Source organism: Miscanthus floridulus, chromosome 8 (genome assembly GCF_019320115.1).
Source record: "Miscanthus floridulus cultivar M001 chromosome 8, ASM1932011v1, whole genome shotgun sequence".
NCBI classification, from domain to species: Eukaryota; Viridiplantae; Streptophyta; class Magnoliopsida; order Poales; family Poaceae; genus Miscanthus; species Miscanthus floridulus.
This window is the reverse complement of record NC_089587.1, coordinates 194,180,551-194,193,021: the sequence shown is the minus strand read 5'-3', so window position 1 is coordinate 194,193,021 and position 12,471 is coordinate 194,180,551. Positions and strand designations below refer to the sequence as shown.

At 51.3% G+C, this 12,471-nt stretch overlaps 1 pseudogene; it reads right to left on the bottom strand.

Moving 5' to 3' along the window:
* Positions 1 to 2,952: 2,952 nt before the first annotated feature.
* LOC136470434 (L-type lectin-domain containing receptor kinase SIT1-like) lies at positions 2,953 to 8,478 on the bottom strand (annotated as a pseudogene).
* Between the last annotated feature and the right edge of the window lie 3,993 nt (positions 8,479 to 12,471).

The window sequence follows — 12,471 nt, the reverse complement described above, 5'->3', positions numbered from 1 at the left end:
ATCTTGCACACGTCTTGCAGTCGCCAGTCCATCCATTCTGTGTTCGCACTTCGCAGTCAATTTCAAGCCTCCACGTGTTTCTAGAGACATCAAATCATCAATCTGACATCACATATACAACAACAATAACAACAACAACCAAGCCTTTAAGTTCCAAATAAGTTGGGATAGGCTAGAGTTGAAACCCAGCAGAAGCCATCAAGGTTCAGACACGTGAATAGCTATTTTCCATGTACTCCTACCTAACGCTAAGTCTTTGGGTATATTCCATCTTTTCAAGTCTTCTTTTATTGCCTCTACCCAAGTCAAGTTCGGTCTTCATCTGTCTCTCTTCACGTTACTATTCTGGCTTAGGATTTCACTACGCACCGGTGCCTCTGGAGGTCTCCGTTGGACATGTCCAAACCATCTCAACCGGTGTTGGACAAGCTTGTCTTCAATTGGTGCTACCCCTAATCTATCACGTATATCATCGTTCCAAACTCGATCCCTTCTTGTATGACCATAAATCCAACGTAACATACGCATTTCCACGACACTTATCTGTTGAACATGTCGTCTTTTCGTAGGCCAACATTCTGCACCATACAACATAGCAGGTCTAATCGCTGTCCTATAAAACTTGCCTTTTAGCTTATGTGGTACCCTTTTATCACATAGGACACCAGATGCTTAGCGCCACTTCATCCACCCTGCTTTGATTCTATGGCTAACATCTTCATCAATATCCCCGTCTCTCTGTAGCATTGATGCTAAATATCGAAAGGTATCCTTCCTAGGCACTACTTGACCTTCCAAACTAATATTTTCCTCCTCCCGAGTAGTAGTGCCGAAGTCACACCTCATATACTCAGTTTTATTTCTACTAAGTCTAAAACCTTTGGACTCCAAAGTCTCCCGCCATAACTCCAGTTTCTGATTCACTCCTATCCGGCTTTCATCAACTAGCACTACATCGTCCGCGAAAAGCATACACCAAGGGATGTCCTCTTGTATGTCCCTTGTGACCTCATCCATCACTAAGGCAAATAGATAAGGGCTCAAAGCTGACCCTTGATGTAGTCCTATCGTAATCGGGAAGTCATTCGTGTCTCCATCACTTGTTCGAACACTAGTCACAACATTATTGTACATGTCCTTAATGAGCCTGACGTACTTCGTTAGGACTTTGTGTTTGTCCAAAGGCCACCACATAATATTTCATGGTATTTTATCATAAGCCTTCTCCAAGTCAATAAAAACCATTTGTAGGTCCTTCTTCTTCTCCCTATACAACTCCATAACTTGTCTTATTAAGAAAATGGCTTCCATGGTTGATCTTTCGGGCATGAAACCAAATTGGTTCATAGAGACCAGCGTTGTTGCTCTCAAGCGATGCTCGATAACTCTCTCCCATAGCTTCATAGTATGGCTCATCAACTTAATTCCTTCGGTAATTAGTACAACTTTGAATATCCCCTTTATTCTTATAGATCCGGTATCAATATACTTCTCCTCCACTCGTCAGACATCTTGTTCGATCGAAAAATATGGTTGAACAGCTTGGTTAGCCATACTATAGCTATATCCCCGAGGCATCTCCATACCTCGATTGGGATACCATCCGGTCACATCGCCTTATCCTCTTTCATCCTTTTCAACGCCTCTCTGATCTCGGATTCTTGGATTCTCCACACAAAGCACCTATTGGTGTCATTAAAAGAGTCATCCAACTGAAAGGTTGTGTTCTGTATTCTCACCATTGAACAATTTATCAAAATACTCTTGTCCATCGATGTCTGATCTCGTCCTCCTTCACCAAGAGATGCTCCCTTTCATCCTTAATGCACTCAACTTGGTTGAAGTCCCTTGTCTTTCTCTCACGAACCCTAGCCATCCTATAAATGCCATTCTCTCCTTCCTTCGTACTCAAATATTGGTAAAGATCCTCATACGCTCTAACATTTGCCACACTTATAGCTCGCTTTACAGTCTTCTTTGCCACCTTATACTTCTCTATATTGTTCACACTCCTATCATGGTACAAGCGTCTATAGCATTTTTCTTCTTAATAGCCCTTTGGACTTCCTCATTCCACCACCAAGTATCTTTAGCCTCGCCTCCACTTTCTTTGGTTACTCCACACACCTCTGAGGCAACCTTCCGAATGTTGGTTGTCATCTTCTCCCACATGTTGTTTATGTCCTCTTCTTCCTTTCAAGAGTCCTCATTGATAACCCTTTCCCTGAATACCTCTGACGTCTCCCCTTTCAATTTTCACTACTTTGTTCTTTCAATCTTAGCTTGTTTATCCCTACGGGCACGCACCTGAAAACAAAAGTCTGCCACCAAAAGCTTATGTTGAGAAACAACACACTCCCCTGGTATCACCTTACAACCCAAGTATGCTCATTTGTCATTTCTTCTTGCGAGGACAAAGTCAATCTGGTTCGAGTGTTGTTCGCTACTGAAGGTCACTAGATGAGATTCTCTCTTTCTAAAGAAAGTGTTGGCTATCATCAGGTCAAAAGCTACCGCAAAGTCCAGAACTTCCTCCCCCTCCTAATTCCTACTACCATACCCAAAACCTCTATGAACTGCCTCGAAACCTGCGCTTGTAGTACCTATATGCTCATTAAGATCTCCTCCTATAAAAAGCTTCTCCCTACTAGGTACAGCTCTAATCAGACCATCTAAGTCTTCCCAGAACTGTCTCTTAGCACTCTCGTCGAGGCCTACTTGGAGGGCATACGCACTAATTATGTTCAAGACCATATCACCAACGACAAGCTTACTAAGATAATCCTATCTCTTTGCCTTCTCACTCTCACAACGTATAGAGCAAGAAAATCCAAAAGATCAACCTCGCAGTTGACTGGCTCCAAATAAGAAATTAATAAACATTGTGAAGTGTGAACTACAGATACAGAGAGCTTTTCCCTACGAAATCAAGATTCCTTCGCAGCAGTTCGCTCATCTCGCTGCAGGGATGTCGGAGATGTTGCCAGCTACGGCAGATGACGAAGAGTGCGCCTTCAACGCCTGGTTTTGCATCAGAGCCTGCAAGTCGAAGCTTAGGTGAGTTTCCGACAGCTCCGGGAGCGGCATGCTGCCATCCAAGAACTGTACGATCTGCCGAATGCCAGGGCGCGCACCGGGCAACGGGTGCGAGCACAGCAAGCTTAGCTTCAGCACCAGGCTCGCATCTTCGACAGGCGAAGTCACCGTGGAGGCGCGGGTCAACGGCGTCGGCGATCGTCCCTTGGCGCCAGTGCTGGAGCACCCAGTCCAGCAGCAAGCAGTGGTCGCCGTGCTCATCTTGCACGACCGGCCGCCGGCCGCAGCTGACCTCTAGCATGAACACGCCGAAGGCGAACACGTCGGACGCCTTGGATGCCCTGCCGGTGTGCCCAAGCTCCGGGGCGAGGTACCCCATTGTCCCAACCACGTGCGTGGTGTGTGGGTCAGTACCATGGTCATACAGTCCTCGCCAGGCCAAAGTCGCCTAGCCTTGCGTTCATCTCGGCGTCGAGGAGCACGTTGCTGGCCTTGATGTCTCGATGCAAGACGACTTGCTCCCAATCCTCATGGAGGTATAGAATGCTGGAAGCGACGCCTCTGATGATTCGTAGCCTCTGTCCCCAGCTCAAAATAAGACTGTTTTGATTGTGCAAGAACTTGTCGAGGCTACCGTTTGGCATGTAGTCGTAGACTAGCAGGAGCTCACCCTTGCGCCGGCAGTAGCCAAGCAGCTGGACAAGGTTCCGGTGCCGGAGTTGGCCAATGGTGACCACCTCCGCAACAAACTCCTTCATTCCCTGCCTCGACTCGTGGGACACCTTCTTCACTGCAACCTCTATCCTGGACACGGGTAGCACTCCCCTGTAGACCCTCCCGAATCCGCCGATGCCAAGAAGGTGTTCGTCACAAAAGCCTTTGGTGGCGTGGAACAGATCCTTGTATGAGAATCGGTGCGGCCCAAACATAACCTCCCATTCCTCTCTAAGCTCCGCGTACTTGTGCCGCCGCCGGCGGATCAGAAGGACGACGACAGCTAGTGCCGACACGAATGCCGCTGATGCTATCGGTAGCACTATCTTGAGTATCTTGGACGGATCAGGTTTTGGGATCGTCACCGGCAAGGCTGGCAGCTTCGATATGTTTAGCGGTGGGGCCGACCCGTCCATCCTGAAGCTCCATGCGAGCACATAGTGGCGGCTGGAGACGACGCCGGACCGCCGGTGGACGACGAGAAGCCAACGTAGGCTTCTGATCCGTCGACGATCGCCGAGAGGTTCACCGCGGTGGAGAGCAGCGGCTTCCTGGGCTTGGGCAGCTCGAGGGGAGCCATGGTGACGTTGACCAGCGAGGTGCGCGCGTCGAAGTCCACCCACACTTGCGCCGCCGTGCGGTTCAGCAGGCTCATGTTCCGGAACGCGCCGGTGCCGTCCTCGTAGTACCCCGCGTTGTCCGCGACCACGGACACGAGGCCGTTCACGTTGACGCCGACGTGGTTGTTGCTCATGTCCCCGAACTCGGCGTTGACGATGGTATCCAGCTCGACGGCCAGGAAGTGGTTGGTGGCGTTGCCGTTGTCGGCCGCGTTGGCCAGGCCCATGTACTGGCTCTGCAGCGCCGTCGAGAAGTCGGTGCTCTTGGCCACCACGAAGGCCAGCCCGGGGCTGCTGAGGTCGGCGTACTCGCTGACGATGCCGAACACGTAGGCGGCCGAGAAGGACCGCACGGCTCCACCGCCTCTCGCCGCGTCGTGGCGGAACCGCAGAGGGGAAGGGTAGAAGGCGTGGCCCTTGAGCAGCGTCGTGCCGTTGGTCAGCATGAGGAGGCCGTTCGGGGTGACTGCGGCCGTGCCGTCGAGCGTGACGTTCTCGCCGGCGAATCCGTCGAAGGTAAATTGCTCAACCGCCGTCGCCGCCAGGCGAAGGCGATGGAGTGTCAAGAAGAGAAGCCATGGAATGTGGCGCATGATTATGGGCTTGCGATTGGTCTGCCCCATGGCTCTAGCTAGCATCGAGTGTTTGATGCTGAGGTTATAACATGCTAAGAGAGCTATATGAAAGATGGAAGAACCGGTCCGAGTATACCGTCCTGATAAGTGACGGAAGACGATTAGTTGGTCGTGTACGTGTAGTTTGGACGTACATCTCGAGATGCCCAGGTCTACAATCTACACATATGGAAGAAATTAACTTCAAAGATAAGCCTAGATGAGCGACGAATTGTACTTAATTCAGCACGGGCCTACAAAACTGCAAGAACAACTGTTGGGACGACGGGATAATGCTAAGCCCAGAGTGATGTAGTTATCGTTGCACGGTCACTATGAAAGATACGGTTCTGGCGTTCTGCTAACAAAATCCTCTAGAAGACCTCAGCGACCTCACTCTATTCTGTGCTAGACCGCGTGTGTCCGCGTCCCCTTCTGTTTTTTGTTTTACGTATACGCAATGATTGGGGAATAGGCGTTCGCGTGCAATTATTTTAGTATTTACAAATTATGCCTGAAATGCCGAACGGTTTCCTCGAGTTTGTCTTGCTAGTATTATATAGTCACTTTGCTTTCAAACAGTGTATTTGATATCATTCACTCTTAGACTTTTTCGAACAATATTTTTTTACTTATTTAGTAATGTTAATTAGATTGGACAACTAATCATGATTAGTCGTGATTAGTTGACCTTATCGTAACATGGTGCTAGATAATGATCCTCGGTACGATTAAGGATGTCCAGATGACTAGTTGGGCCTGCCCAAGAATTTGTATAGGAGGAGATTTCGGTTCACCCTTGGCTGACCCATTACGGTTTATGTATAGTATATACGTATAGAGTGAAGAGGAGTGGAGAGCTGCAACGAAGAATTTTCATCGAGGGCCCACTTCTTTTCAGATTTCCGCTCAGCTGTCTGTCTGCTCTACTCTCCCTCGCTGGCGCCGACGCCTCCACCTCCACCTCCACCTCCACCCGTAGCTCCTTCCTCTACTCCGCTCGCAGCTCCTTCCTCTGGTCTATGCGTGGTCGCCTCTCTCCGGATCTCCCTCGTCGGCATCTGCACCTCTACCCACCCCTCCACCTCCATTGGGAGCTTCGCCCGTGCCTATACTTCCTTTCGCAGCTCCTCCCACGCCTTCCCTACTGGGACCCTTGCAGCTCTGCCTGCTTCTTTCCTACTGGGGACTGGCCTCTCAGCTCCATACCCGACGCTTGGAAGGCGGTCACCTCAAGCTGCAAGATGTGCTACCACTCTTCCTCCTCTGAAGGTTGGTGTCTGTTTCTGCTACTCTACTGTTGTGTTATGATTGTTGCCTCCAACTTGTAACACATTTGTGTGGCTGTGCACAGGATGCTTGACATCATGCAACCGTTAAAGTCTATTTACCTAAGAATGAAGCTATCTCAAGAGGGGGTGGAGGTAATTCTGCCTCAGCGTCATCAGTTGCTCCAATTGGAGTATCTCCAGTAGCTAAATCCATAGCTCAATTGCCGCTAGATCTTGGTGCCATGGTTGAATATAATATGAGGAAAGCAATATGAGTTTTGGGAAGGAGAATGTGGATGGACTGACACTAGCCACCATCATCTCATCAACTTCTTTTGCGAATAGCCCAGTAGGAACATTCTTCTTAGGTTCAGTTGATCCTTCAAGTGAGATAGCCAATGCATATATGTTAATAGACTTGTTAGAGAAACATATTGACGAGGTTGGGAAGGAGAATGTGGTGTCATAGACAATGGATCCAACTACAAGGCTGCTGGAAGAATTTTTATGGGGAGGATCCCAACTTTGTACTGGACACCATGTGTTGCCCACTGCTTGGATTTGACGATGGAGGACACCTATAAGATACATGACTTTAGCTCTTGCATTAATTTGGCTAAGAAGGTGTCTAGGTTTATCTAGAAGCATGGGAGGATTCTTAATCTTATGAGAGAGAAGATTGATGGAGATCTTGCGAGGCTTGCTACTGTTGGCCCACTGGATCTCCAGCACGGGTGAGACGACCACTCACCAGCATTGCCGACCACGAACTATCGTTGCCAAGCACACACTATGGATAGAAGTAGAAGAAGTGAGGGAGAACAGAGCACACACACACAACATAAGCACCAGCATTGGCTGGAGCTCTGCAGAGGAGATGGCAAAACTGGACTCACTCTCTTTACTGAGTTGTAGTGGCAAACTATATATACAACTCTACCCATCTAGTCCTAGTACAGCTGCCATGCTGCTACAGTGACTAGATGTGACAGCAGGGCTGACTTTGGCGCCTGCCCCTGCTACGGCTACAGTGTGGCAGGAGAGCCGTTCGGCGTCTGCCCCTGCTATGTCTATAGTACCACAGCAGGGAGCCTTTTCAGCGCCGCCTTCCCCTGCCGTGCATTCACACAGGGAAGCAACAGACTACTTTAACAATTCTTCCCCTAATCCTGCTGCTAACCCTAGAACCCCCTCCATGCTGATCATCTTCTTCAGCTCCGTGAGTCGAAGACGGTCGAGCAGCTTGGTGAGGACATCCACGAGTTGCCTACCAGTTTTGACGAACTCGATGACAATCTGTCCTCCATCGACACAGTCCCTAAGGAAGTGGAACTTGACATCGATGTGCTTGCTTTGGTCATGGAGAACCGGATTCTTCACGGGGGCAATGGTGGGCTGGTTGTCCACCATCAATGTTGGTGGGTGAGCTTCCACACCGATCAGCTCACCCAGCAGCCGGCATAGTCACACAACTTATCATGCCGCTGTGGCCGCTGCCATGTACTCTACCTCACACGTGGACAGCGCCACCACCTTCTGTTTCAGTGACAAACAAGAGATTGGAGCTGACCCGAGGAAAATGAGCATGCTAGAGGTGCTCCGTCGTCCGTCGATGTCCCCCGCCATGTCTACATCGCTGAAGACAGTGAGCTACAGCCTACTTCCGCTGATCTTGGGGAAGACGATCCCCTGATCCACCTACCCCTTGACATAGCGCAGCAGCTGCTTCACCGTAGCCTAGTGATCCTCTCTAGGATCCTCCATGAAGTGACTGACGTAGCCCATGACGAACACAATGTCCGGCCTCATGTGGACTAGGTAGGGTAGACCGCCGATGATGCTCTGGTAGAGTGTTGCATCTACCTTTGTCGTGGTACTGGCCTTCGTCAACTTCAGTCGCTCCTCCATCAGAGTCACGCATGGCTTGCACTCAGCCATGCCACTCTGCTCCAACAGCTTTGAGGCATTCGCGCTCTGATCGAGCGTGAGCGCCTCCTTCCCCTATCTCACCTCGATGCCGAGGTAGTAGGAGAGCACGCCAAGATCGTTCATTCAAAAATGAGCTACCATCTCCCGCTTGAAGTTGTTGATGTCCTCCGCACGTGCGCCGGTGATGATCAAGTCATCCACATACACGCCGACGACGAGCTCCTCCTTCCCCCATCGCCGCATGTAGAGCGCGTGCTTAGTTGTGCACTGTGTGAACCCAAGCTTGTCTAGCATGGCATCAAGCTTGGTGTTCCACACTTGTGGAGCTTGTCATAGCCCATAGAGCGCCTTGCTCACCCGAAGCACCCTATGCTCCGCTCCCTTGATGGCGAAACCTAGAGGTTGTCTGACAAAGACCATCTCCGCTAGCTCGCCATTGAGGAAGGACAATTTTACATCTAGGTGATGGGCGCGCTAGTCCTTTGCTACTGCCAAAGCTAGTAGTAGTCGAACAGACTTCATGCGCACTACCGGTGCAAAGACTTCCTCGAAGTCGATGCCCTCATGCTGGGCAAAGCCTCGGGCGACGAGTCATGCCTTGTGCTTGACAATGGCATCGTGCTTGTCATGCTTGACCTTGTACACCCACTTTAGGCCGATCGGACGACATCCTAGAGGTGGATCAACGAGCTCCCAAGTCTTGTTTTCCTCGATCGCCTTCATCTCCTCCAGCATCGCCCGTCGTCAGTGTGTATCGCGCTCGGCTAGCGTGAATGTGGGTGGTTCCTCTGCACTGACGAGAAGCAGCTCTAGGTCATTGAGCAGCCTACCTGCTAGGCCTGAGGGCCCTATGCCGCTGATGATGTCATCCAACCTATGGAACCACACATCCTCACCTTCGTGGAAGGCATCCGCGAACTCAGTGATGTCACTTGGAGGTGAGGTAAACTCGATCGGTGTCGATGGAGTTCTCTGTTCCACCGAAGTGGTCAACACAACACCTGGAGTGCGCGGCATCCCTCCTGATGTGCTCGGCTTTGTCGCTGGAGTGTTCAGTAGCTCCTCTCTAGCATTTCCACTCCCGTGGATGACCAAGTGCTCGATGATGAAGGTGCTGGTGAAGCCACCAACTTCCCCCATGCTTAGACTATTCTAGTCCTAGACCGCCTTCTCGTTGAACACGACGTCACGCGAGACAACCACCTTGTCTCCGCATGGGTCATAGAGATAGTATGCCTTGGTACCCTCCATGTAGCCCAGGAACACCATCAGTGTGCTCCTGTCCTCTAGCTTGGTGAGGACCGGCTTTGTCTTCCTGATGTGGCCGATGCAGCCGAATATCCAGAGGAAGGACATGCTCAGCTTACGCCCAAACCAAGCTTCGAAAGGCGTCTTGCCCTTTAGGGCCTTGGTGGGCGCGCGGATGAGGATGAACACCGTCGTGGTCACTGCCTCACCCCAGAATGTTGCTGGCATGCCCTTTGCCTTCATCATGGATCAAGCCATGCCGACCACCATCTGGTTCCACCACTCCACCACGCCATTCTGTTGTGGTGAGTATGGCGCGGTGTGGTGTCACACCACACCCTGATCTGCATAGTACGCAACGAATTCTACCGAAGTGAATTCGTCGCCTCGATCAGTCCTCAGCATGTGCAGCTTCTTGCCACTTTCCACCTCCATGCGCGTCTTGAACATCTTTATCGACACAGCCGCCTCGTCCTTGCTCATCATGAGTTGTAGCCACATATAGCGACTACAATCATCCATGAGCAGGAGGAAGTGCTGCCGACCACTATTTGTGGCTAGCATGATTGGCCTGCAGAGATCACTGTGGACGAGCTCGAGAGCGTCCACCGCACGATACTTGGTCGTCTTTGGGAATGGAAGCCTTCCCTACTTCTCGGCTAGGTAGCTTTCACATAGCTCACCTCTGTGCTTGATGTGGGGCAGCCCTCAGACCATCTTCTCTAGCCGACCAAGCGCATCGAAACTGAGATGGCCGAACCGAGCATGCCACAGCCACGGCTCCTTCGTGTGTCGTGCTGCCAGGCACACTGGCTGCTCCACCTTCAAGTTGAGCAGGGATAGCCAGTTTTGAGACCTCTTCACCTTGGTAAGAAGGCACTGCTCTCGGTCCCTGATCCTAAGGACGTTATCCTTGATCAGTACGTCGCTACCGTGCTCATCGAGCTGGCCAATGCTGATGATGCTTGAATGTAGCTGTGGGATGTAATATACATCCGTTAGCGCACGGTGCTCGCTGTTCTGGCACCTGAAGATGATGGTGCCGCGCCCTCGGATAGCCACCCTTGAGCCATCACCAAACTTCACCGTGTCGATCATGTCGTCATTGCCTTGGAGCCCGTCATGTGGTTGCTAGTGCCAGAGTCCAGGTACCACCGCTGCTCCTCTTTGCCGCCCACATGTCTGAGGTGGACTTGGGCACGCGGTTCGTCTAGGTAGACAACTTTTAGAGCCTTCCTAGGCCCTTTCACCGCCGTCACCTCTTCCTTCTCCTTGGCCTCAAGTCGTGTAGTGCATAGAACATCGCCATTAGGATAGTGGTCCCATCATCATCATCAACATGCGCCAGATGAGCTTTAGCCTTCTTGTCCTGCTTGCGATTTGGGCACTCCCTTCCCCAATGGACCGTCTTCCCACAATGCCGGTAGGCGTTGGGGTCGACCTTCTTATTTTTCGAAGAAGCCTTGCCGCAGCGCTTGCCATCGCCACCGTGGCTGGAGGAGGCTACCCTAGAGTTCCTTCGGGCAGCCCACTCCTCTGTCAGCAGCAGCTTGCCATTGTCCTTCATTGCTATGGCCTGCTCCATGCGCTCATCCACTGCCCGCAGATGGCTAGTCACATCCTCAATGGTGAGGGTGGACAGGTCCAGCATCGTCTCTATGGAGAGAGCAATCTGGATATTCTTCGCTGGCATGGAATGGAGGTACTTGGAGACCGCCTCTTCTTCGTCGATGGTGATGCTGTGGCTCCTTAGCCTGCTGATGAGCGTCTATAGGCAGAGGGAGAAGTCCTCCACTGATTCACCATCCTTAAACTTGAGGTTGGCATACTCCTGCTTCAGCAACTGGGCCATCGCCTTCTTTGCGCGGTCGGAACCGACGTGCATCGCTGTAATGGCCTCCCATGCTTCCTTAGCAGAGCTTTTCACCCCCAATGGCTCCCTATACTTTGCTGGTACAGCAGCGAGGATAGCCTCCAACACTGACATGTCATCTTCTTCATTGTCGGTGCCCTTGTCAATAGCATTCTAGAGCTGTCAGGCTCTGAGCTTGACCTTCATGGTCACCGCCCACTTGCCTCCCTATAGCGTACCGGTCTCACGATGTGGGAGGGATGGTCTCTCTAATCGAAGGTGATTGGAGATTCCAACCAGCTAAGGAAGGAGGGGACGACCATCTCAGCGGCTCTTGCCTCCCTATAGCGTACCTTGTGCTGGCGCTTGGAGCAGATGGCGTCAGATCCATTGAAGGTCGTGATGCATTCCTTAGGGTCGGGGAAGCCATCCCCGTCCTTGCCCACCGTGCCTCCTTTCTTGGCTATCACCTCTTTGCCGTCTCCTTCTTTCAGCCCACCGGCCTATCGACAAAAGATGCTCGACAGTCCACTGAGGGGTATCCCACGATGGTAGATTTGTCGGTGGGGATGCACGTAATTAGGAACCGGATAGTGATACAAGGCACAGAGACAATGATTTAGACAGGTTCAGGCCATCTAATCGACATAATACCCTACGTCCTGTGTCTTTGGTGTATTGTATTGAATACATGATGTCGAGTAGAGGACCCCTGCCTCCCCTTATATACTCTGGAGGGGCAGGGTTACAAGTAAAGTATCCTATTTGGTACTATACAATGTCTTGCGATGCACGTCGAGCAGTGCCTTGCACGCCTTGATCTTGTGGGCCGGGCCACCTCCGATGGTGTGGCCCATGTCTTGGGGGCCATACCCCCATAGCTAGTCCCCAAGCTTGATAGTAGGTGACATAGTCACATGGTGCCAGGGTCATAAAGTAGAAGATCAGCCGAGCAGGTAGCCAGTCCCCAGGCATAGCCTCGAGATGAGAACAAGCACATTCACCGCAAGGTGAAGTGTGCCCACTTAGTCCCCGAGCCTGCTGGAAGATGAAGAATGAATCTTGTAGCAGGGTCAAAGAAAAAGAAGTCTGAAAGCTTGCCGACATCGTCCGACATGTGCGTATCAAGACCCTAGACGTGCTGCCCAAGATCAGCACCCTGATCCAAACAGCATGGAGCAGCTTGA